At 49.0% G+C, this 26,859-nt stretch overlaps 1 protein-coding gene across 5 annotated transcripts in view; it reads left to right on the top strand.

Annotated features, from left to right (window-relative positions):
* The window catches only part of BMAL1 (basic helix-loop-helix ARNT like 1), a 99,975-nt gene that overhangs the window by 31,690 nt on the left and 41,426 nt on the right, over nt 1–26,859 (top strand). The gene's annotated exons all lie outside the window — the stretch shown is intronic.

Below are 26,859 nucleotides of genomic sequence, written 5' to 3'. Positions count from 1 at the left end.
ATTTTTTATTTTTTATAAACATATATTTTTATCCCCAGGGGTACAGGTCTGTGAATCACCAGGTTTACACACTTCACAGCACTCACCAAAGCACATACCCTCCCCAATGTCCATAATCCCACCCCCTTCTCCCAAACCCCCTCCCTCCCAGCAACCCTCAGTTTGTTTTGTGAGATTAAGAGTCACTTATGTTTTGTCTCCCTCCCAATCCCATCTTCTTCATCATATATTTTTTTAAAGATTTTACTTATTTATTTGAAAGACAGAGATCACAAGTAGGCAGAGAGGCAGGCAGAGAGAGAGGGGGAAGCAGGCTCCCTGCTGAGTGGAGAGCCTGATGTGGGGCTCGAACCCAGAACCCTGGGATCACGACTTGAGCCGAAGGCAGAGGCTTTAACCCTCTGAGCCACCCAGGCGCCCCTAAATCCAATTTTTTTCCTTAATATAAAATATATTCCTACAGCTTAAATGTTGCAGGGAAAAATATTCTTACTGGTATTTTTCAGTCTTATGACCATCATGACCATTGTTCATACATGGACCCCTAATTCTGTTTATTAATTTCATTTCCTTGTTTTCTAGAAAAAAATCATCATATATATATTTTTTTATATTTTTTATTTTTTATAAACATATATTTTTATCCCCAGGGGTACAGGTCTGTGAATCACCAGGTTTACACACTTCACAGCACTCACCAAAGCACATACCCTCCCCAATGTCCCATCCCCCTTCTCCCAAACCCCCTCCCCCCTGCTCGATGCCTTCTTACCGAATGATGCTATTGAGAATTGATATTTGGAAAAAAGAGCAAGGAAGTTATCATTGACACGGCTTCGAGAAGCCTGCAGTACGGCCAGAAAAGGAGAAGCGACATTTCACTGTTTCTGCGATAGATGTGGACAGAGGGGCCAGAGAAGAGTTGTCCAGGGGTACCGGGGTTGGGCACATTTCACCTCATGGAGGGGTGGGACTTTGGCTGTGTTTTGGGGAAAAAAAAAAAAAATCCAGAAAGGAGTGCAATAAGCTTTTTGGGTTTGAGAAGTTGGGTATAAGTGATAAAGAAAGTGGACTCACAGCAGCAGCCTCCCAGGGGCAAGAGCTTCATCCAGAGGAGTCATGGACAAGACCTTCAGTGGGATAGGATTACTCTAGGCCACAGTCAGCAAACATTTTCTGCAAAGATCAGACGGTAAATATTTTTGGCTTCACAGGCCATGTGGTCTCTGTCACAGAGACTCAGCCCTGCTGTCGGAGAATGGAAGCAGCCACAGCTCATCTGTGAGTGAATGGGTGTGGCTGGGTCCCAGGAAACCATTCCTGGCAGGAATAGGTGGTTAGTAGGATTTGGCCTATGGGCTCCAGGTTGCAGAGTCCTTCTCTAGATCTTGAATGTCAGGCTGAGATACTTGAACTTGGTCCTAGAGGCAATAAGAAGCCATTGAGGTTACTTGGGGACAAAGAAGCAAGATGGAAGCAGTGACATGCTAAGACCTTTCATCTAATAGCTAGACAAGTGGTATGGGCCCTGTTGAAAGGAGCAGCAGCAGTCCATGCGTGACATCATGTGGTTAACAGTGGTTCAGGTGGGAGAGAAGGACTAGTAGAAGAGAGATTGCAATGGGAGAACCATAGGATTTATAGTCCTCTTGGACTTTAAAGATGGGAGCCAAAGAAAATGAAAATTTGGTAGTTCACAGTAGTACTATTGACAAATGTAGAGACTGGAGATGGAGAGGGGTGCCTGATGCTCTGGTTTTAGATACACTGAATCTGGGATGACAGTGGTTCAGCCACAGGAAATGTCCCATAGACAATTGGAGAGGCAGGGTTGAAGCCTGGACAAAGGTTTGGTCTGGAGACATAGAAGGGAAACCACAGGATTAAATGAGTCCTCCCCATGATGAGCAGAGAACCGAGCTTTGCGGAGTGTGCGTAACTCTGGATGGTGGGGGAAGAGAGCCAGAGGCCAAGGAGGAGAGAGTCCCACAAAGGGAAGAGGAGGGCGCAACAGGGACTCTGGAGAAGGACTTGAAGGAAGGCTGCTGAACTGGTGACCAGTTGGCTACAAATGGCCTTGAGGAACGTGATGCCACTGAGGAGAATGGGGGCTGAGGGCCCTAGGCTGCGCGGGCTTGCACCTAGGTGAAGGACAGAACCAGAGACATTAGTGAAAGAGACCACTCAGAGAGTCTGGTAGAAGGAGGGAGGTACACGCACACTTTGAACATTTGCATGTCAGTTACCTTTTCTTTAGCTTTGAGGCAGGCACAGCCTGCCATGACCAGTTCCTGTTTCCTTCTCTGGAGCCAAGATTAGTGTGGGGGTTTGTGTGTACATTGGGCTTGTGATTGTGTTCTTCTGCTCCCTTTGAGGTGTGGTGCTCAGAGCTCTGCCACAACTTGCACCACAGAATCCAGCCCATGTCTGGGCTCTTGCCATAAGATGAGATGTGATCTGTTGGGGAGACAGCTGCATTTGCCTATATTGAGGGAGAAAAGTAGGGAGACCAAGGAACTGAAAGGAGACTTCTTACTGCCGAGTCTGCCCACAGAGGGGACTTGGAGATCATTCCTCAAGTCATCCAGCCAGATGTCAGTCTGAGCTCTGAGTATTTCGAGTGTCCGTTCTTTGGTCTGAATTCTACAGTTGTTTTTGGCTTGGTTTGTGTGCATCTAGAAGTTTGCCATCTGGTCATAAAAGCAACAGGTGTAACTGGTTTAGAGCCACCACATCTCGAACTCTATGTACCAGGCTAAGTGCTGGGAGCTTGGTAGATGTCATTTTATGTCGTCTCTGCAATTGCAGAGGGGAATTAGTACTGCCAGTTCAGCAGTGAGGAAATCAAACCATGAAGAGGCAAAGTAACTTACCCAAGGTCACAAGAGATTTGAACCCAGGTCTGACCCCTGGTTTACACTGCTCCCCGTTTCCTCTCTCCTGAGTCTGGAATTTCTCTTCCTACTTATGTAGAAGGACGAGAGACACATAGAGTTGTTTAGGTTAAACATTCAGAGCCTATAGTGGGTGTTTCTACCTCTTAGGAGCCTGTTGAAAGGGTGCAGGAAGCGCAGGATCTCTGGAAGAAATCAAGACCAAGCCCCAGATACTTGAACTGTTTCCTTTGGTAAAATTTGCCTTTCGTAGGAGAAGGCAACAGTCTTGGGTTTGGAAGGGAAATAGTACTGGGAGGCAGGACAGTCAGATCCCAGGCTTCACTCCATGGCAGTTGTCATCTGCTTTTTGTTTAAATGTGTGGTGTTTCTCTCTGCTCACGTCCAGCTTCCAGCTCTGAGAGCACGGTCCTGTGTTGTCATGACCACATTCCCCCAGCATCTAGCATGGTTTGGCCATGTGGGATGTGCTCAGGAAATATTTGTTGTTTCTAAAGAGCTGGGAGGTGTGGGACAAGGTGCTTAACCTCTGCTCTTGACACTGTGGTTCTGGAGGTGACAAAGGACCAGTTCTCTGTCCTCATGAGGCTACTCATGAGAATGTTTCTAGGAGGGGAGACAGAATAAATGTGTGAGATGTATAATGACATGATAATGCCCTGAAGTAAAATAAAGTGAGAGAAGGGGGTGGAGGGTGATGGGGCCAGTAGTTCAGTTAGGGTCCTCGGGAAGGCACCACCAAAAAATGAAGCGAGACAGAGTGGCTTTGGGGGGCAAAGTCATAATAATTATCTTTGAAGGTTCTACAGACTTCAGCTGAACTGTCAACACTTCTTAATTCTTTTTCTGGACCCCAGTGGCTAACAGCTAACTAACTGCTCCCAGTGGACCCCCTGTTCGGGCCCCGTGTCTGTGGCCCACTGAGCACCCCCCTCCCCCTCCCTGGCAGGAGCAGCCTCCTCGCCTGGCCAGCTTCTCTTGGTTCTCCTCCAGCCTCACACACCTCCTCTCCACAGCCTGCTTTACCACTTGTCTTTCCTTGGTCCTTTCTCATCACTTCAAGGATCTTCCCCAGCTGAGCCCTTGCATGGCTCACCTCCACCTTACAGTCCCCCAGATTTCAGGGCCCACCCCGGACCTCCTCCCAAGGCCGCATGGCTGGCCACTGCCCCCAGGCACCTGGAGCTCACCCCTGTGCTTGCTGCGCATGCGTCTGTCTCCCCGTGCTGCCTGCCTGGCCTGCCACCGCAGCCCCAAGCTGTGCCTCCTGCACGACCCTCCCTAACTCTGTCCCTTTCCTCAGCTGTCATGTCCTGTGGGTTACCACGTCCTGCTGAAGAGGACACCCTCTTACTTGTCCACTCCCTTTTCCTCCTTCCCTGCTCCTTTACTTAGGACTCATCATTTGGATCTCTTTCCACAGCCTCCTAATTGGTCTTCCTGTGTCCCTTTTTGTCCTCCCTCCTTCCGCCCCCACACTCCTTATCAGCATGATGTTTATGACTCACTCATCGGATCATGGTTTTCTCCTCTTGCAAACCCTCCGAGGGCTTCTCATTGCTTGTGGGGTGACTGAGGCCCCTTCGGCAGGCCTGCGGGTTTTTCATGATCTGGCCTTTGGCCACATTGCTCATTTCACTCATCCCCTACCCTGGATTTCTAACCTCAGCTCAGCCTCCCGCCAGCCATCCCCGCTGGGCCTCCCGGGGATGACCCGCGCCGCTCCCCGTTTCAGCAGCTCAGGACAGGTTTCCACTCTTCCGGACACCTTCCCTCCCACCCTGTTCCTCTCTGTGATCTGGACATGACCTTCCTCCCAGCTCCCAGAACACTCTGCCTTTCTTTCTCGCAAAGCACTTGTCAGCCTAACTGTCGTCATGCTCAGGAAACTGCCATCCTTAAGGCTGGGGACGACACATGCGCGTGCATGCCAGTGTGCGTGCACACACACGAGCGTGTGCATATACACTATCTCTGGGTTCTTGGTGCCAGCACAGTGCACCTGGCTCAGGAAGTGTTTGTTGAAGGAGTAGGGATAGCCAAGTCTGTGCAGCCAAACAACAGATTGATGATGCAATCAGATGTATTTGGAACTGGAGGCTCATTGGCCATTGCATTCGGCAGGCCCGCCCCTCCCCTCGGCTCTGAGCGCAGGCTGTGTTGCTGTGGATTGGGGTTCCGGGTGTCTGTTGTGTCTCCCAGCATATTGAGGCCTGAGGAATGTCCCTTCCCTATATTCTTTGCTCTGGACTTTTTAAAAAAAACTCCTGTTGTTGATGGAATAGTAATAGTGATTCAAAATGAAAAATAATCCACCAAGGAACGCTCAGGAATGAGGTCTACCCAGCTTCATCCTGGCTGGGTGAGTCCCACACTTCCTAAATTAGCCAAAATAATGATTCTGGCTCACCACTGACAGCTTCCCTCCCCCGTCGTCTAGCTGAGAGTGCTTTTCTGGCTAGGACAGCTAGTGGTCCTTTGTGGGTATGTCCCTGGGCTTCTTCATCAGCGTCTGGGATCGTGTCAAGTCCTGGGTGAACACCAAGGAGTGGCAAACAGGAAGGGGCTCTGACCTGAGATACCATGGCAGTGTTTGTACCCCCATGGGAGCTGGTGCTATGCACCTGGCCCGTCGCCAGCGTATGTGCTCCTGCTTCCCCGTGAGGCCATCAGCTCAATACTATTGCACCTTCTCTGTTTCCCAGTTCCGCTGCAGAACAGGGAAATTGCACTGAGAATGCAGCTTTTGCGTGGGGGCTCACAGTTATCCGGGAGGGTTTCCTAGAGGAAGGAGCCATTCTTACCACAGAGGTGTCCTGCTTGACCAAGGTGCTCCAGCAGGCACTTGGAGCTGCTGTCCTTGCTGGGAAAGACTTAGGATGCTGCTTTCCCTTTCAGGGACTTTCTAGCAGCTGTTCCTGCCACAGTGGATGCATTTTCTTTCTGGTTTGCCTCATCTGCGTCCATTCTCCCTGATTTGCCTCCCCCTAGGGAGCCTCCCCTGATCTCCCTGATAAGAGACCTGGGTCCTATGGTCACTGTTAACCATTCTGCCTATTGATTGCTAGCCATGAGGCAAGTGCTGGCAGAGTGCTTGGTGGGCAAGCACTTGGTACCAGAGCCTTGGCAGGTGTTGGCTGCGATAAGTGTCATAGTTATTATCCCACAGACCCCCCTTTAGGGCCCTGAGGCCCAGATAAGGCAGGACAGGTGAGCACAGGTTTGCCGCGGGTGCCTGCCTGCCTGACTGGGCTGTGCTCTGACCCGTTCTTCCTTGCCACCCTCCTTCTGCCACGTGTATGCGCAGCCCGCCCTCCTGCTCATTCAGTGTTTGCCACAGGGGCGGGTCTCTTTATTTGGGTGGTTGTAGATAAGTGAACATTTGCAGTCCCCTTCCCCACCCGGCCCAGGCAGCAAGGTGAGCCCAGGACTCCCGGGGCCTGCCCCTGACCGGCCACTCTTCCTCTGTGCGCCCTGCACCACGGGCAGTCTGGGTCTGGAACTGAAGAGGGGCTCCCGCACATGCTAGCCTGTACCCTCACCTGTTTCCGTGTCAGAGCCTCTGTGCTGAGGAAGTGTTTGTGTCTCAGGTCCCTTCCTCTCAGACCCTAGGCCCACTACCTTTGCCCTTTTCTCCAACTTGCGGGCCCCTCATCTTCCTAAAGAAGTGGACCCCGTTCTCCCACCAGGGATGGAGCCAGTACCTTCCTCTGCTCCTCTGGCCCTGCACACATTCTGGGGATGGCTCTGAACGCTGAGGCCATCATGACCTGTGTGCCTGCCCTCCCCGGCCTTCCAGAGCCCTGTGGGTGGGGGGGTAGGGGGGAGAGGGGGTGGGGGGGTGGGAGCAGCCAAGGGGTGGTGTCTGGAGTGGGGCAGCACCCTGTAGAATCAGGGCTGAGAGGTCTGCAGAAGCAATTCAGGGAGGATTGAAGTCAGTACCTTAAGAGCAGCTGCTGATTGTGTGTGCATGTGCCTGTGTTGGTGAGTGTTTGTGGGTGAAGGGGCATGTGTGCCTCTTGCTCCCTGTTTTTATTTGCATAAGTTATCCTGGTGCACATTAGAGACTGTATCTCCCTCTCCCACGGGTCTGATGTGGAGCCTTGAATAAGATATTTCATAGCCAGGGGCTAAATAAATATTTTCTCTTCTGCCAAGCTGCAGGCGCCTCCCTGTCCCCCTACCCCGCCCTTTGCTACCTCAGTGACCATTTCACTCGGTTGTTGTGACTGTCAGCACCTGCTTTCCAGACCCCTTTTCAGACAGCAGTGCTGCAAAGGCCCCATCTAGACCCCAGCGGGCTGGGCTACCCTGCTTAGGCTGGAGGCAGGGAAGCCAGTCCCGCTGGGGCCAGGGTGGGGGCGCACCTCACTGGGCCTCCAGGGCCCTCTGGGGCCAGGCTGGCTGAGCTCCAAGTGACTCACCCTGGTTTTGAGCGGGGGGGGAAATAAAAATTAAAAAAATAGTTTCTGACCCAATGGGGAAAGTGGGCGTGGGGGAGGGGCAGCTGGAGGACGTTGGCCATGCCTTCGGTGCCTTTGCCAGCAGCAAACCAAGATTGGCTTAAAGCACAGACACTACCTTTAAAGGGGACTTGCATGCTGGTCTCAGGCCCTGGCCTTGGAATATCAGCCCTGTCCCTGCTAGTGACATGACTCAGACAACCCACCCAAGTTCTACAGGCCTGAGTTTCCTCACCTGGAAAATGGGATGGCGGTAAGAGTAACCATCTCAATGAGGTTCTTGTGAGAGTGAAATGAAAATGTGCTCAGCCCTGGGGTGTCAAAAATGCCAAGGATTTATTCTTGTTCTTTAAAAGTTAATAACAGGTGTAAGACAACTTTAGACAAAATACAAAGCCTAAAATGCAGTTAAAGGCTCTGAGGAGTGAGATAGGGGATAGGAAAGGCACTTTGTGAATTGCAAATTACGTGCAGATACTGTTATTAGCACAAACTATCTTACTGTCTGGGCTTTGGAAAAAATGACTGAGCACAATTTGATGATATGAAGTCTAAAGTCTTGGTTGTTTTGGGTTTTCGTTTTGGAGGGCGATTTGTTAGGCCTGTCCTGGAATCTTGCCCAGTGTGACCCACACCAGTGCTCCCGGGTGCCAAACGCCTGAGTAGCCCCTGGCACCAGGAGCCTTTCTGTGCTCACTGCTGGTATTTGAAATGTCTTAGGATCAACAGCGAATGCATCGTAGCAGAGTAAGTTCTTGTAGATCTTTTGACAGCAAGTCGTGGATATTTGTTCTGGACCTGGGAAATTCTCACTCTCAAGCGTTTTAGCCTAGGATAGCCAAGTAAATTTAAACAATTTCTTCACACTTTGGTATGGACAACTACCCTTGTTTTCTCAAGCATGTTAGAAATATATTCCTGGTACCGAGTGCTTGACTCTCAATCCGTATTATTTCCCTGCCTTTTCCCATCCTTCTGAAAATAAAATTGAACGAAAATTACCCATTTTAAAAAAATGTCAATACTTTGGGCAGAGGTTGGAAACCTGACTCACAGGCCACAGCTAGCCTGCAGGTGTATTTTGTTCCATGCTTACACTGTTTTAAAACTTTACAATTAGCGGCTAGCCCTTGAAACTGGGTAGGTGTTGTCTAGAAATTTGTATGAAAACCTGCACGGGGTCCATCTGCCTTCAGGGCAGTGCTCAGGGGTGGTGGTCCCTCTTCCAAGGACCTCATCCTCCAGGCGGCTCCTCCCTGCAAATCTCGGAGCTGGCATTCTCTGGAACCGGAGCAGCACCTCTTAGACACTGCATTGGTTTAGAATTATTTTCATGAGCAACTTTGTCCGCAGATAGGAAGGTTATTTTACCCCATAAGCTGACATCTTTATGAGAACCCAGGTTTCACTGAGGCCCTTTCAGATTTAGGAGAGTCACCTTCTCTCCTCCCTGTGGGATTTCCTCATTAGCAGTTTTTAAGAACTCTCCAGCAAGACTTCATAAGTCAACATGAAATATTGGATAATGCAGGATATAAATTTTGATTGCCCCTATTTAAGAGAGGTTGAAAACAAGTGAGCTTTAATTCTGTAATTTACGATGTTGTAAATTTGAACAAGACATTTAATCCTTTTTATTAGCCGTCTTGTTGAAACAGTTGTAATTTGGCAGAATTCTTATTGAAATAGGGGAGGGCTTGGAGATTCTCGGTCCTGCAGGCCATCCCCGCCCATGGGCTTTTCTTGGGCAAGCCCAGGGGTGCACACAGGACTGGGGGCCACATGTAAAGATGGGAGAGGGGGTCTACATTCTGTGGTGGTTATTTTGGGGGACTCCTTACAAACACTGAAATTTTAAACACTGACCTTTTAGATCTAGTTTTTGTTTCTGTCATCAGGAAGGAGTATACACTTGTAACAAATTCAGATCACACTGAAGTGCATTCCCATGAAGGAAGAAACTCTTCACAAGTTCCTCATCCCCAACCTTCTCCAAAAATAGGTACCTCTGAGACTTTGTTGGGTATAGTCCTGGAGGTTTTTTTATTTGCTTGGTGTTCCCCCTCTCTCCTTTGCCCTTATCCCCAGTATATGCGTGTTTACTTTGGTTTTATAAAAACAAAATTCCCTGTTTCATAAAAATGGAGTTTCTCTATTTGTACTGTTCTGTGACTTTCAACAGCCAACTGCCAATTATTATGGTCATCTTTTCAAGTCTGTATGTACAGGGAAATGTACCATGTTATTTTTGACAGCTGTACCCCATGGTATGGCTACATTTCCAGTTTATTTCACATTCCGAACTGGCCGACACCCAGGTTCCGATCTCCGGCCGTTGCCCTGACTGCTGCTCCAGCCGGGGCTGGGCCCACTTGGGAACTTTTACGTGAGATTTTCTGTGGTATAGATACCAAGAAGTGGGACCTCTGGCTGAAATAGTTCGCATTTAAAATTTGAATCGATGCAGCCTCATTACCCTTCCAAAAGGTTGTATTAGTTCATGGCCCACCTAAGAATATCTAGTTATGACTTTAATAATCTAGCTTTTTTTGCTTGAGCACATATACACTTTAAAAAGTCACACTTATGCCATCAGAATAACACATTTGTCTTAGTCTATGGTTATCATCCTATATGATGACAAAAAAGTTCCTCAACCATTGTAGCCGATTTAATTATTATATACTTATTTAAAGAAAGGGCCTGGAAGGCTCAGTGGGGTAAGCCTGAGCCGAAGCTCACTCAGGTCATGATCTCAGGGTCCTGGGATCAAGCACTGCATTGGGCTCCCTGCTCAATGGGGAGCCTGCTTCCCCCTTTCCCTGTGCCCCTCCCTCTTGCTTGTGCACTTGCTCTCTTTCTCTCTCTCTCAAATAAATAAATAACCTTTTAAAAGTAATAAATACATATTTAAGGATTAGAGTTGTGCCAGATAGTCTTTGGAAGAGTAACAGCCAAATCACGGCTTCCTTGTCCAGGGCTCTCCCAACGCTGCTTGGGTTTTCCCTAGAGCTCTTACTCAGTACAGAGGCTGGGTTGACATTTACTTGAAGAGGGGGAGGCAGTGAGGTACCTGAGGTTCCCAGCACCCCGTCTTTACATCTGAACACCCTTCGACATGGACAGAGTCTTCCCACGGGGGTTATCTCATAGCTCCCTCCCTACGACCTCTCTGTGAAGCAGGCATTCCCCTCTTCCCCCTCTTTATATCTGGAGACACTCAGGCCCAAAGAAGATCTGTGTTGATTGTGCCAAGTAACAGCACCTTGGACACAGATCTTCTGACTCCAAATGTGGCAGAGTCAGGCCCCTGCAAGGCTGAGATGTAACTTGCCTATGGCACATCGTGGAAGTTTCCTTTACTGAGCTGGAGGTGGAGAAAGGAGAAGGAAGGGACTGTCCCAGACTTCCTGTGGTCACTTAGGTCCACAGCTTTCTCCTAGCAGTGCTAACACTCATGGTCATGTTCTTGAGTTTCCCCAGCAATTAGGAAAGATCTGGGAATTCTCTACCAGTTGACGTACTTGATCACACGTGGCTGAGAACTGCTGACCCAGAATGTATCTCCTTCTCCTTAGACAGGATGGGTCTGGGGAGTTAGTCAACTTACCAGGTGCTAACTGCATGTGAAATTTTGAATTCGGTCTTCTCCAGAGGCATCCTCTCTGCCTCTCTCACCTGGTTTCTGGCTTTCGCTAACAGATGACCGTGTGTTGGTCAAAGCTCCTTAGCTTGGTACCTCACTGATGAACTCGCAGGGAGAGTTGACATCCAGACCATTCCTCCTTCCAGGATGCCCTCAGCTTCATTAAACCCATGCGAGGGGTGGGGGTCCTGGTCTAGGGAAAACAGGGATCTGGAGTCTGATAGACCCAGAATCAAATCCTGGTCTCATCACTTTTACTAACAGTATGAAACTTTGGCTGTTGACTTCACCTCCCTGAGCCTCAGTGTCCCCTTCTTCAAAATAGGGATAATAATTCTCTTATGGGGCATTTTGAGGAATACATGAATTAAGATTTAAATGGTGCCTCTCAAATGTTCAACACAGAACGGATACTTATAAATGTGAGTCCTGGCTCATCTTCCTGCTGTAGAGAGAAGGTTGTCCTCTGGGGATGTTCCAAGCTGCAGGCTGGGGATCCTGGTAGCCAGAGGAGGGCCACCAAGATGATTCATACACAATATTTACTCTCAGGAACTCGCTATTTGGTAGGGGAACCCAATATACAGACACAATATGATGTGTATATTGGTAAGAATCAATTAATAGAGTAGAGATTAATTAACCTGGGTTGAGGTGGAAGAAGTCATTAAGCAAGTAGGGTATTGGAGATTGAATAGGAGCTTGACGGAGAAGATAAGGCTATAGAAAATGAACAGCCAACTCCATTTATTAGCTGCCAAGAGACATTATTTTGTATGTATGTATGTTAATTTCGTTGACTCTTATCAATACACTGATATATTCAAATTCATCCTCTCTCTTTTCCTTTTTCCTCTCATTCTGCCTCACCTTCTCCCCATGCTGCCTTAAGATATTCAGCTACTCCAAATTTCCCAAAGAATTTCTTAATGCTTTGGTAAATCCTCAGAGGACTGATGCTTCTTTACTCTGCTAAATTTTTACAAGAGCGCTGGTGTAGCTACCTTCTGCCCATCCCCCTTTTCCCCTACAGTATGAGTAAGCTCTTCTTTCTCAGCAGTGACCCAGCCATCAGGCATCTGATGCTCTCTGCGTCACTCCCCTCTACCAGGGGCGTGTGACATCCCGTTCAGTGGCCAGAACAACTTTGTGAAACAGGGACTCTTCTTCACAGATGAAGAAACAGAGGCTTCGAGAGGATAATATGCTGATTACTACACAAGTCAGGGAGCCACGGTTCTACACCGGGCTTCTTTCCGCTGGCCTCTGCTGTTTTGTTCAGCATCTGGCACACAGTAGGGGGGTAGCCAACACTTGCCCAAAGGAATGAGAGGGCAGCTCCCCATGTAGCTGGTCTCATAACCCTCCTGGGGCAGTGACAGCGCTCCTCACTTAGTGTCCCACCGGCTAGTGGGGTCCAGGATCACGCAGTGGTTGTCATTGACACAAAAGACAATTTACCATTCCCTTTGCTCTTATTTCTGGGGCACTTGTGAGCAGCTAGGTGTACTATTAAAGGTTTGTGTTTGGCTCTGTCTCTGCCTTACGGTATTTGACAGAGTGCAGGTGCAGTACTCCCAGGGCCTGGTGCGGGAGTTGAGGACTTGGATTCCAGCTTCCGTCCCACTGATGACTCCCCAGTAACAGCTGGTGCATCATGATCATGGCCCCTCTCCAGAGTTCCATTTCTTCCGCCCGCTCGGGGGCTTCGTGGGTCCCTAAGGTTCCTGGCTGCTCTGTGAGCTAGTGTGATATGGGGAGGCTGTGGAGTGTGCCAGAAGGAACGAACGCAGACAGTGGTTTCAGGAAGACCTGACTGCAAATCCTGGCTCTGGTACATCCCAGCCCTGTGACCTTGGGCAAGTCACCTAACCTCTCTGATACTGGTGGTTTATGTATGCAAAAGAGCACAAGTAGGCCCTGCTTCTGGGCTCTCTCTCCCGAGTCTGGGAGGCCTTGTAAACGAGGGCACGTTCCTTCCCTCTGTGTCTGACTCCTGAGTGCTTCAAGTTTGGACTTGCTGGGGCTTCTGCTGTGAGACCTGAGACACGTTTCTCAGCGGTGGCATTGTTCAGGGCACCTTGCAACACCCTGAGATACTCAGCTCTTAGATCGCCTGAAATTCCTTTGTATCGTTAAGAAGCTCCTGTGAGGTAGGCACCATTCTACCCCATTGAGCTGTGCTGGTGCTGCAGGACAGCTCCAGATTTCTGCCCTTTTCCCCTCACAGATGGCGGCCGCAGTGTGCGTCACTGCGCATACCTGTAGTTTCCTGTGCACCTCGTTACAGAGAGAACAATTCATTTAGCAAACCATGCCCGGCCTTATGCTGGGCGGGGGCTGCAGAGAGGAACAGTCTCACAGTCACTGCCCTCAAGGAGCTCACACGGAGGAAAGGTGCAAAGTGGGGTGACCCAAGGTTGTCGGGGCACACTCCAGGGCACCATAGGAGAAGGGAGGGCTGAGGGGCTCTCCCCTGGCAGTCAGAGCAGGGAGGCTTTAGAAAAGAGGTGACTTTTGAGCAAGTCTTAAGGGACAAGAAAGAGTCTACCCTCCAAAACTTCAGACAGAGCATTGCAGGCCAGAGGAGTGACAGAGCAGAGACCAGAGGCTGGAGAAGGAGATGCCTAGAGGGGCGTGGGTCTCCAGCTGGAACCAAGACCTGGAGGACCTGTGGTCATCCGTACAGTGATGACCTCAGACCTTTCTCCCATGCCCCAACCCACATACCTGCTGCCCGCTTGGCATCCACACTTTGATGTTTAATGGGCGTCCCAGACCCAACATAACTAAATACAAGTCTTGATATTTTTATCTTAAGAAGAAAAAAAAAAAAGGGAAAGATCTAACTCCTCCCCTGTCTTCCCCGCCTTCCATGTCAGGGCCATTGCACTGGTTACACAGGCCTAACATGCAGGCGTCGTTTGGGATCCTGCTCCTTCCCTGGATCCTCAGTACTTGCAGTTGTTGACAGCTGTTCCATCAGAGCACTGAAAGCCACCACATCTCCCTACTGTCACCCAGATGTCCCCCATCTCGCAGCCAGTCTCCCTGTTTCTTCTCCAGCCGCACTGCTGTCAGTCTTCCACAGACTCAGGCAGAGTGACCTTTTAAAAAGTAAATCGGATTGTGTCATTTCCCTTCCTAAATCTCTGATGGCTTCCCAGCATCCTCAGAGTAGACTCTGCACTCCTTGCCATGGCCTGCCAGCCCCTCCTGCTTCCCTGTATCATCTCAGCACTCTTCGCTCTGCTCACTCCATCCCAGCCACTGTGGCTTTCTTGCGGTTCCTCTTTCTTGCCTCAGGGCCTTTGCACTTACTGTTCTGTACCTGAGTCAGTCTTCCCCAACATCCCTGCCTGGCTGACCCTCACTCCATTCTGCTCTCTGTTCAAAGGAGGTTCGGGGCAGAGAGGAATAGACTTATAGTCCCTGTGTTCAAGGCATAACAATGCACTGTCCTACTCCATGCCTGGCCCCATCACTTGGCCTTCTTACCTTGCTTTATTTCTCTTCATTAGCACTCACCACTACCTGCCTTTATATGATAGGTTTATTTGTCTTCTTTACTGCTTGTCTTACCCTACTAGAATGTTAATCCATGAGGCTGGGTGCTTGTCTTACCTGTTTCATTCACCACTCCACCCCCAGGACATAAAACAGCCTGGCACCCAGGAGGTGATCGTCACACATTAGATTGGTGAGGAAAAAAATGAATGAATTAATCCAAGTTAGGACTCCGGCGTTTATTCTGTAGGCAGTGCAAATCTAGTAGACATCTTTCAGGAGGTGAGTGACGTGGTCAGCACTTTTATTTTAGAAAGCCAGCTGGTGGCAATGTGGGGGCTGGACTGGAGGAGGAGGCAGCAGAACTAGTTAGAGGCAGTTAAAATGGTCCAGGAAATTGATGCTGAGTCCTGTGGAGGGCTGTGGGCATGGAGGAGAGGGGACCGATGACAGGGTGTGAAGGCCTTTGAGGATCTTTGGTTCCTGCTGGGATAACTTGGTATAGCAACTCCTCTGTCAGAAATACGGGGGATAAGCTGGTCTGGGGAGAGGCTGGCAATCTTCTATGATGTTTTTTCTCCCCAAGCAAATGTCAGCTCTAGAAGGCACATTCTCTGTGGTGCTGTTGGCTCTTGGAGGAGCGACTCTGCTGCTCTACAGATTCCCCCGTTCAGACGTTCAGTCAGGCTGTAGTCAAGATGGCGGTATCAGTGAGACCGAGCCTTCTTCCTGCAGATGGGCCCTTTGTTCTTACATACTACAAGCCACGCTAAGTCTTTGGTTCCTTTTCCTCATATTTAACTCCCAAGGAGACTGGCTCTTACAAATTCTCTTCTTTCTTAGAATGCCTCTGCTCCACCCCTGTTCCACACAGGGTTTACCAGTAACTTGGGGACTCGGCATCTCCCTTACCACAAACACTCATGGGGACTCTTTCCCTCAGGTGCAGAGAGTCAGGCTGTCGGTGGGCATATATCCGTAGCCCAGGAGGAGCCATGCTGTTTGGTACTGCCTCTTGAAAGCTTTCTTTTGGAGCTTGGATTATTCCTTCTTCCGGAAGTCCCCGATCCTCTCCGACCTGCAATGAAAAGCCTTTCATCTCTCAGTAGATACATTCCTGCCCATCTTGCTGAGGTGTCCCCCTCTCTGTCCCTCACTGAGAATATGCCAGCCCAGGCTCTGAAGCCTCGGTCCAAAGTTCCTAATCCTGTTTTTCAGGCCCCATGAAGGGAAATGCTGGATCATCTGTACTTCCAGATGCCCACCTCCCTCCCTCCTCCTCTCTTCCAGAGGTCCAGACGCCATGCCGTGCCATGGCGTGACATTACATTATGTGATATTACATGACGTTAATAGTAACGTCTTGGAGCTCCTGGGTGCCGGGTTCCGTGTTAAGCACTTCACATGCATTCTGTCTCACGCTTCCCGCCCTGCCTGGGTATTATTAATCTCTTTACAGATGAGGAAACTGAGACTTAGCAGTGCAGTGGAGCTTAGTAGTTAAGAGCAGGGGCTTAGAGTCCAACAGACCCAGTTTTGAATCCCGATAACTGTGGACCTTGGGCATGCTACTGAATCTTTCTAACCTTCTTTTTCTGCATCTAGAAGACAGAGAGAGTCTAGAGAAGGGGGTCATGTGTCACTATGAAAAGTGAGCAACATATGTTATTTCATAAGCATAGACGCATTCATCTGCTGTATGCTAGACTTTGTGCGGTCAGTAAGGAACAGATCATCGTAGATATTATTGTCTCATTGTCATGGTCGTTCCCGGTCATTGTCGTCATCACCGCTGTCATTGTCGTCGTCATCCTCGTCATGTCATCGTCCCTCAAGGCTCAAGTCTCAAGGCTGTGTGACCAGTACGCGGGTGGGGTCGGGATTGACAAGTAGCCCCGCCTGGCTGCCAAGCCCTTGTTCCATCTCCTGTCCCACGTGGTTGCTCCCAAGTTCCAGTTGCCTAAGACTTTCACTTTTACAGGTTGTTGGGCCATCCGGTAGCATTTGGAAAAACCTGTTTTATTAATACTATTTGCCATTTTCATTTAATTTCCATATTTGGGAAATATTCTAGTTCTGCACACTGGAATTGGCTGGCCGTTTTGATGAGACTGACCTGCTGACTTGTACCTCAATTCAAGCCACAGCCTGCATCTAGCAAACAGCCCGGGGAGGAGTTTGAATATATAGTCTGAATTATACTGTATATATACAGTCTGAATTATACTGTATATATACAGCTTATAAACATGCAAATGCTTAGCTTCAGCAGGGTCAGTATTCTAACTTCAGGTAAATGTAAATCTCTACTTGTCAATTTCAATATTTTTGAAATTTGAGTCTTAAAAGGTGTGCTTCCTTTCTTTTTATTTTTTTAATTCCAGTTTCCAAGGTATGGATATGGGGAAAGGCACAGGCCAAGTACTTTATAGTGTTCTAACTTGATCATAGGTCTCTTCTTAGAAACTTTCCAGCAAATTATGGAATAAGCCTGCTGTTCCTAACAGCAGGAGTCATGGGTGTCATGGCCAGTGGCTTTTCCCCTCCCTGCCTGGCCTTCAGAGCACCACACAGAAAGGCAGGGATGAGCCTTCTGTAAAGAATCCTTCCTCCACTCTGGCTGAGGGGCTGTGGTGCCGATGCCCCCCGCAGACAGAGGTGGGGCTGAGGTTTGATGACACAGGAACCAGATCTGTCCTACATAGGGTCCTTTGATGTGAAGCTCTTTCTGATATGTAGTTTTTCCTCTAAAGTTTTTCCCTCTTGCTTTTTCTAAATTATAAAAGCAACAGATGCTCACTTCGAAGCCAGGATTAGAACTTTTCACGCCTGGCTTGGAATTCCAGCTCCATGAACTCATTAGACGTGCAGCCCTGGGAAAAACACGCACCCTCTCTGAGCCTCGATTTTCTTATTGCTACAGAAGAGGGAAAGATTTCACCTCTTGCACTGCTGTGAGCGCTGAGGGAGATGGGTCCACAGAATGCGCTCACAGAAGTTTGGGATGAATTCTTTCCATTTCCTCAGTGAATGTTTGTTGAGCACCTATGAGCTAGTTACCCTTCTGGCTGCTCTGAAAATACTCGAGAACAAGACGGGGTGGGGGGCGGGGGGAGTGGTCTATGCTTTCATGATGCTCACATTCTCATCCGAGGAGAGGCAAAGAAATGAGACCATTTCAGAAATGAAGAAATGAGAACCCATAGGTGGTGGGTGATTCACAAGAAGGGCCAATTTATTTTTATTTTTAAAATATTTATTTATTTATTTTAGAGTGGGGCTGGAAAGGCAGAGGGAGAGGGAGAGAGAGAACCTTCAGCAGACTCCCTGCTGAGCTCAGACCCCCGCCCCCCCCTCTCGGCCATGGGGGTTCGATCTCACAACCCTGAGATCATGACCTGAGCTGAAATCAGGTCAGATGCTTAGTCAGCTAAGCCACCCAGGCATCCCAGGAGGGGCCACTTTAGCCTGGACAGCCAGAGGAGACCTCTCAGACAAGGCTCCATGCTTTCTGACCCCTAGGTCCCAGGCTTTCCAGCTTTGAACAGCCCTACCCCTTAAAGTATAGATCCCAGTTTTGAGTTTGGAAACTCTGACCACATATCCGTTCTCTTTATGGTGGACTTTGTTCACCCGTGAGCCCTGCGTTCCTAGTGAGAGCTTCTGGGGCTGGAACTGTGGCTCAGGGCCTTTGCTCACCCGGTGGAGCTGACACCGAAGGGAGGAAGGAGGGATGAGTTTCTAGCCAGAGCCCGTTTTGCTCCAGCGCTGCTTTGAGCGTTCTGGTTTCTAAGGAACTGCAAGTAATTTCTCTCTCGGAAAGACTGTGACACACTGCCTTCTCCTCCTCCTCAGCCTGCGTGTTTTAAGGGCTGGTCGGGGCCACAGACGCCAGGCAGCAGGGGCCGTCCCAGCTCGCCCATTGGCACTGGAACCACAAAGCTGTCGGCCTGACACTTGATATCGTCCCTCCCGGGGTCGAATACGGATTTTTTAAATGACTGGCTCAGTCTGCTGCATTGAACCAGAGGGACCCACACTGATGAGTGAGGAGAGGTGCTGAGCAGAAGGGCAGGCTGCCTGTGACTCACCTGTCATGTTCCCAGCTGACCTACTTTTATTTGACCTTGATTTGCTCAGTGCGGTTAGAGACACTGTCGTGAATGCACTCGTGCCGCCTGATTTCAGCCCAGCATGTGACAGCCCAGGCTCTCCTACGCACCCGTGACCCAGGCAGATGGACGGATGGACAGGTGGTTAGTTTTTCATTTACCTCTGAATTGTAATTCGATCACAAGGGAAGGGCTTAATTTCAAGAAAATGGAACAATTATTTCAGACTAGATATGGTGCCAAAGCAGCAGGCCTTCCTCCTTGCTGCCGGGCGGCTTAATCAGGAGACGGCCTAGATGGCCGCCTTTCAAGTGGGTCCTCGCAGTAGCTTGGCAACTGGCACAGGGTCATAATTGGAAGAATTTGGCTCTGAGCGTCTGTGGGTGTTTACAGTGCACTATAGGGCAGGGCTTCTTTTATTTATAGAATATTGTGAGCAACAAGCAGCAGAAGGCTGAAAAGCCACTAAATCTCGATTTATTTTTAACAAATTCCATTTTTCCCCTCATCCCAGAAGGAGAACTGAGTTATTAAAAAACAGTAAAAAATACATCATCGCAGAGCATGCCATATCTAATTATGGGGTTGCCAGCATCGGCCTGTAGCCACATTTTGAGGGCTTTGTAAATCAGCCATCCATTCAATCTGTGAACTTATATGACTCCTATTCTTCATTTAGATGTAGAGCGAAATTATTGGCAAGTGAGCGCTGATCAGAAAAAGTTCTACACTGTCTAAATTAGGAGATGGAATGTATAAATATAGAAGAGTGTACTTATGTTCTCAAAGGGAGAGAAAATCACTCCTCATTGTCCATTATACTTAGCTATGCAAGCGCACATCCCATAGCGCTCTGTACCCGCATGAACGAGTTCACGCCTTGCAATGGCGGATCCGCACTGCTGTCCTGTGATTTCCCGCTAAGTGATTATTACCCACACAATCATAGAAGACACGAATCCAGAGCCTTGTGGCCTGCGTTCTCCTTGTGCCTGAGAGCCCGATGAGACTTCAGAGGCCCCTAGCTCAAGTACATCTTAGTCTAGGTGGCGAAGCTGAGGCCCAGAGAGGAGGGCGGCTTTCCCATTGACACACAGCAAGTGAGGGCAGAGTGGGGCTGGGGTTCTGGTCTCCGTGCTCTTCCCTAACAGAGCCCCCCTGTGCCAGGCTCAGAGCCAGTGAGCTAAACAGATCTGAGTTCTGTCCTGCAGGGTGCACCGTCTCTGACAGACGTCAAGACCATCCAGTAGTCACCATCTACTTGAGTAGACAGGGCTGTGTGAGTCTAACAGTCGGCTAGATGAGTGGGGGAGATGGTGAGAGGGGGACTTGGGAATCTGTGTCTTCGGACACTAAGGCAGAGATAGAATCAGGGGCTCTCTGACCCACTTGGAAAAGCTTTATGGAGGCCATAAAGTTTCTAAAGAAAGAAGGTGCAGTGCGTTTGCTGACTGTTGGGGGAGATAGAGTATGGCGGCGTGGCGGTGCTGGAAGGTGAATATGGCGGTTTGGGAGGACGCATGAAAGCAGATCATGGAAGAGATCTCATGGGAATACCAAAGGGAGGGCCAGGCTGGAGCACGGGCTGGGGACAGATGGGCCAGGGGCCGCAGAGTGCTCTGGCCCGCACTGGGAGGGCATGCAGGTGACACGGGCGTGGCCATTCCCAGTCCTCGGGCTCCCACCTGCTGCTCACAGTGGCTTCCTTCAGACCCTCAGGATCCTCCTTTTGCAGTGTTCCAGGCAGCCGGTATCCATGGGGTAGAGCTGGCCCGGGAGCTGCACCCTGCCTCTGTCTTGCCCTGGGCTAATGGGCCCACATGGTGCCTGGCCAGAGTGCGCTCTGCGGGTCCGTTCTCTGTTTACAGCTGGGAGGAGGCAGAGGGAGGGACAGAAACCTTTAGGAGGAAGGCTGGACAGTGGAAGCTTCTGGAAAAGTCACCTCTTGGCAGTGCTGGAGGTCAGTGGTTTTAGAGGATGTGAGTAGGCCAGGAGGAGTGGGGTGCGCAGGGCCCAAGCTAAGGCTGTAGCAGTCAGCAAGGTGAGGAGCAAGCAGGGAGGAGAGCTTACAGGGAGGAAGCTGCAGTGGGGGTTAGCCGCAGGCAGCCAGCGGACCAGAGAGTGAAGGACAGTGGGGAGCTGGGACAGGAAGCCACTAGGCAGAGGAGATTGGGGGTGGGGAGAGGGGAATGAGGGCCAATCCCTGCAGATCCAGTGGCGCGGGGGCCTGAGTTACTCAGGCTGGAGCCTGTAGAGTAGTGAGTCCCTTCTCTCTGAAAGGATATGTTCTCTGTCTTCCTGCCCAGGAAGTTTCTCACCGCTCCAGACAGTGCTTCTCCCAAAAATATTTGCAGGCGTTTACAGGAGGCACAAAGAATTGGAAGTCAGTACATAGAATGTCTCCGGTGTCATCTCCACAAATTGTTTCTCCTTAATCTTTTCATACCTTCTGCTGCTGATCTGCTTTTCAGGCCTCGGAGCTGGGAACCTAGGAATTAGCGGTAACACTTGTACAGGAGATACCTGGGGAATAGCTGATGAGCTTTAGTCTCGGAATCTTATATTGTTTTTCTTGTCATAGTTTGTATACAGTCTGATAATTTTTCATTGACGAAATGTTGTCTACTTTTTAAAATATTTTCTGTTTTTGTAGTTTATAAAGTTGATAATATTTCATGATGGAGGATACTTCCCTGATCAGTGTTCAGGGAGCAGATGGGCCCCTTCCTTTCTTGTTCCCTGCTCTTGGCCATCTCCCTGTGTCCCGGCATCTCCTCCTGTGTTTGGCTCAGCCCCAGACACCAAGGACACCCAGGCCAGCCTCCCTGCCCAATGGGTTCTGAGACAAGAAGTGAAAGTCCTGAAGGTTGTGTGCGTTAAGACAGTCCGAAGTCCCTCCTCCTTCCTTCGGGCTGATGGGCCACTCCCTGGCTATCACCACTTACTTACTTCTTATCAGAGTGATAGAATGGTCCAGTACAAAGGGGCATCCGGGGTCACTGTCCCTGGCCACTCTGCTGTGCAGGAAAACCCCATGTGCAGGCTTCATGACAGGCAGCCAGGCCCCTAGCGCCCTCAGGAGCCCACAGAACCAGGCATCCTTCTCCCTCTTCGTGGACAGGTCTGCCTGTAGGAAAATCCTTCTTTATTCTAATCCAAATCTGCCTCTTGGCTCTGTTTCCTCGTTGACCTAGGTCAGCCCTTTGCAGCAATCCAGAATAAAGGTCTGCGGGTGTGGCATGGTTCCACTTTCGAAGGTGGAAGTAGTGCTCATGGACCCTCTTCCCGGCCCCCTTTGTCTCCCTCGCAGGGTGCCTGTTCTCCGGCCCTCAGCCATTCTTTCCGTGACAGGACAGTCAACGTTCATTTCGGGAATAGGCCGCCTGAGCCTCACCTTGTGTCAGGCTCCGTTCTCATCTCTCACGAATGTCACTATTACCACCCACAACCACTCTGGGAGCTGGGTACTGCCAATATCCTCATTTCACTCACGGGGAAACTGAGGAACAGAGGTCAGCTCTTGTCCAGAGCTATACCATTAAGCAGCAGGGCAGAGATGGGGACCCGGGCGGTCTGGCCCCAGTGGGCTGTTCTGTTCCACACCCTGAGGACTCACAGTAAGCTGGCGGTGCACGAGCCTGGGGCTGGCCCTACTTGGACTTATTTTGCAGGAAATCATTTGACCAGAGCCCAAGTTGAACCCTTTTCTGTGAAACGTGCTCAGAGATTGTTTGCACACAACAGATAGCGGGGTAGAGGCCCATGCGCGGTCATCAGCAAATGGGTCCATCCGAGCTCTGCCAGGCCCCCTGTGGGGTACATTGAGATCAGGGTGACAAATAGGGGCTGTGTATATTTTCTTTTCCTGAACGTGAAGTCTGAAGCAGTGGGTTCCTTGTTGAAAGTGCTTAGTCATGGTTTTGTGGCCAAAAAGTGGAGGGAGAAAGGTGCCTAAGGACCATCAGACAGGCCCCTCTTCAAGTACCTGATCCACTGTTCAGTCACAGGATGATTCCAGCAGTTATGGGGCCGAGGAACCTGCCCATCAAAGCTGGATAGTAAGTGCCAAAGACACATTTTTCTGAAACGCTTCAATCAGGAAGGGTTTTTAAAGGTACAGGAGAGGGAGGGCGTCTGGGCCGGTCTGGCCTGCAGTGGAGGGATGGTCTTGCCCCTGGCCAGCTGTGTAATGAGCTGCCAGTCACTTGTGGTCTTGGTTTCCTCTTCTGGATGGTGGGAATAACACTGTCTTCTCAGAGGCTAATTAAAAGGAGGCAGACATACCATGAAGCTGTAGTTACTGTTCTGGAGTGCTCCCCATACCTGACACTGCGAGGTTTGGTGACCAAGCCCTCGCTCACTGTCTGGCCTTTCCTGTATTTGTGGCGTGAGCTCCAGCTCCTTGGCTGCCTGCCATCTTGTAGAGTGTGGAACCGCCTGTGGAGCTGAGGCCTTCTGGGGCAGGAAAAGTTCCTGCAGTCACGGTTGTCCTGGCCTGACCTCTGGCAGGTCAGTCTGGGCTCCTGCAGGCATCTACGACCTCATCAAGAGTCTGCTTCCTGTGCTCAGGAAACCCTGGGCCCAGGCCACACACTGGCTGAAACTGAAGGGCTGAGAAGCTGGGATTGAACCATCTTTCTTTTTGTTCTTTGCTTCTCCGACAGCCTGCAGCCCAGTTACTAGTTCCTAAAGATGGAAGTAGCAAAGTAAGGGACCTGGTCCCCAAGGTGGGGGCCCAGAGACCTGGAGGGAGAGCAGCTTAAAGCAATAGAAAAAGGACTAGAGAAAATCGAATTCCGTTGTTACCAAAAATGGGGCCCTGAGCAAGGACCTAACCTCCCTGAAATGTGGTGTCTGTATCTGAAAATTAGGGATGGTAATAGAACTAATCCCTGAGGTTAGAGGATATGGTGAGATACCATGGGAGCCTAACAAAAGGCATCTGGCATGATGTTCAGCAATTCATAAATAGGAATATTAGAATAATTTCCTTTTTCCTCCCTTGTCTGCCCCTTCTCCTTATCTAGTCCTGACTACTGCTAGTTTCCTATATGGCTCTGGGTAAATATCTTTACCTCTCTTTGCCCCTTCTCTTTGTTAGAAAAGAGAGTAGCTGAACCAGAATAGTTCAGCTAGTTCAGAATGGGTACGTAGCGCCCCCTATAGGACATCTTGGGAATGTAGAGGGCGATTTGGCTGTCAAGGGAATGCAGGACAGGGCTACCCCAGGAGAAGCAGATTTGCCAGGGGTAACCGATGGAGAACAAAGGATTGTCCAACTTGCGACACAACCTCCTAAAGTTCATTGACATTCATGTTTACAAGTATCTGAGCCTGGAATCTGACTCCACTTTAAACATAAACATACGTAATTTTTGCATGTTTTTAATATACACTGAATTTTCTAGGAGCAAAACTACCAAGCATCTGGGGTTTACCTGTTCTTATAAATAGGCCCAAGCACCTCATTACATCTTTCATCATGTCTTCTAAGGTAGCTATACCCAACATCTGCATTTTGACTCTGTGTGTAGTATCTTATTTTAACTAACGTTTCCTTTCTTCTTTGTATTATAGTTAGGGTACTGTGTTGATTGTTTTTGAAATTATAAGTGCTGGTAGGTTATATTATTTACAAATTTCAAGAGGGTGAAAAAATATTAAAAATATTTGTATTGAATCTTTTAAGTATGAGAGAGTAAGTATGTATGTACCCAGGCTGGTGTGTGTATAAGCTTATAAATTAGCTGGAGAAACCTTAGAATGACCTGAAATGAGAGGAAATGGGTTCTTTGAACAAGCTGAAGGGAGACTTAGACAAATGTTGGAAGATTGGTATAAAATATATAATATATATATTTTAATATATATTAAAATATATATATATATATATTTTTTTTTAATTCTAGAAAGGACTAACACCAAAGAGAACCAGGGACGTATGCAACAAAGGAAGGGGGTCAGAATATCCTACATGCCTCCACTGAGCCTAGGACTTGCGTGATCGTAGTAAATACAAAAGCCGAATATTCATCTACCCCAAATAATTATGTAACTTTGTTGGCTGAATGGGAGAGTAGGTTCCTCTTTGTGCCTATAGTGACAGATAAAATGGAAGAGAGGGGCCTTTTCCTCTTCCATGGTGAGACGTGAATAGATCCTGGTTGAGACTGCAGTGTCCTTGCGTGGTGCCATAAGCTGCTGTTCAGAACTGTGGATGTACTTTCCGTAATTGGTTGCCTCTGGAAATGGGAGGGGGAACAGAGAGGAGAACCTGGGGACAGATATTTTTCCAATAGCCTTGTAGAACTTTATGAGTCTTTAAACTAGGCCCTGGGGGAGGGGGGAGTTTTAATAAAAAATAAAAATTAAAGTAAAAATATGGTTTCATTTCTCTTAAAATGTTCTTCTATGTAAGAATATGTAATGGAAGTCAGAATTTGTAATAGCATCCTTTGTCAGAGAAATAAAGTGTTTTGATATTTGCTCTGACCCTTCTGGAAAATATGTACTCTTTTTAAAGAGTTGGAAACATGGTTTTCATCATCTTTCTTTGTCTTTGCTGTTTCTGGGTTTTTGTTTTGTTTTGTTTTACCACACCCACCTGAACATACATTTTTTTTTAAACATCTGTGTGTGGATTTTCAGAGAAAGGAGAACCAGCCGGCCTCCTTGCCCGTTGCCATGTTGTTTTGTGGCCTCTGCCTGCACGAATTAATTGTGCGAATTTAGTGAATTACCTTTTCCTATACTTTCATTTTTCCACTGAAGTGTTTGTTTTTAGTGATTCATAAGAGGTTTTGTCTTGTTTTGTTTAGTTAAGAAAAGATAACTGTCCTTCCCCTGTCACTGACTGGGGTTTGAATCTGTTTGAATCCTGGCTTTCTCACTCATGACCTAAGAAATTCAGGCAATTTACTTAAGTCTCTGAGAATTGTTACTTCTTTGAAAACTACATGAAACAGCACTGACTGGCACAAAATCCAAGCCCAATGTGTGGCTTCAGCTTTTGCACTGAATATTTTCTCAAAAACAGTACCTCCAGAACTCCTGCTTTTTCAGATCCTTGGACATGTACCACTCCCTTGCTGTAACCAAAGCTCAGAAAAATGAAACTGAAATCACTGAAATAATTGTTTTATTCCTCACGTTGGAATAAAGGAAAACAAGTTGATTCCGTTTGAGCTAAAAGAGGAACTTGCAGGGTCATTCCTGGGGTCAGGACATGCTCAGAACAACATCTGAGCTCTGGGGATGGGGAGGAAGGCCTTGAGCTTCATCACAAGATGAAATTGTCTTCCTCAAACTGTGCCCGCCAAGATGGCAAGTACATTTGAGAAAGATTTCCAGTTGTTGAGAGTCAAAATGGAAAGGACCATCTATTCAACATGCCTGCCATTCCCCGGCACTGTGGTCGATTCCCGTCCTGGCTCTGTGTTTTGACATCCTGCCGTTGTAGGAGGGAGGTGGGAGGGGTACACGCTGGCCCCTCCCTACATCTCCCTCTTGGGACAGACCTTTTGCTTTTCTCTGCAGAGTCCCTAAAGACACAAAGCATGTGTAGCTGCTCAGCTCTAGAGCTGGGCACATTGGGGTTGGGTCCCTGTTCCCCCTCCTGTCTGTGTGATCTCAGACAAGTGGATGTGCCTCTCTGAGCCTCAGTGCCGTCTTATTCTCAATGTTGATAATAATGGCTTTCCTGAAAGGTCGTAGTTGAAGACCACATCAGCCCCTAGCAGTCATCTTCAGCATGGCTGACAGTCACAGAAGTAGTCTCCACTCCAGATAGGCGGGCAGTGCGAGCACAGCACTCAGCTGTGTAGTCTGTGCTGTGACCAAGACATTTCGGGTGCCTCTCACTTAGCAGACCCCTGACCAACAGCTCCTGGCCGCTAGGTGGTCAGCAGGAGGCCCCTCTCCCTCTAGCTATCACACAGGGCATATGGCCTGGCAAGTGGAGCTCAGGTTGGACCTCCACACCCAGTGGCCCCCATAGTTCGGGGGCCTTTGTGCCATTCATGGACTGGCTGTTGCCCCTCGTGCCAGAAAATATCCGGAAGTTCGGTTAGCTATTCCTCCGGAATACACCAGGAATTGACAGCAAGTCACACGCACTGACGTGCATGCTCTCAAGCATGCGTGTCCAAGCTCACACCAGGCAGGTGTGCACACTCCACATGTGCATTTGCACACACGTGGGGCCTGCACATACAGGTCCCCCTCGGCACGATCTCTTC

This window comes from Mustela nigripes, chromosome 1 (assembly GCF_022355385.1).
Source record: "Mustela nigripes isolate SB6536 chromosome 1, MUSNIG.SB6536, whole genome shotgun sequence".
Classification (NCBI taxonomy): domain Eukaryota; kingdom Metazoa; phylum Chordata; class Mammalia; order Carnivora; family Mustelidae; genus Mustela; species Mustela nigripes.
The sequence above is the reverse complement of the archived record's forward strand: the minus strand, read 5'-3'. Positions and strand labels throughout refer to the sequence as shown.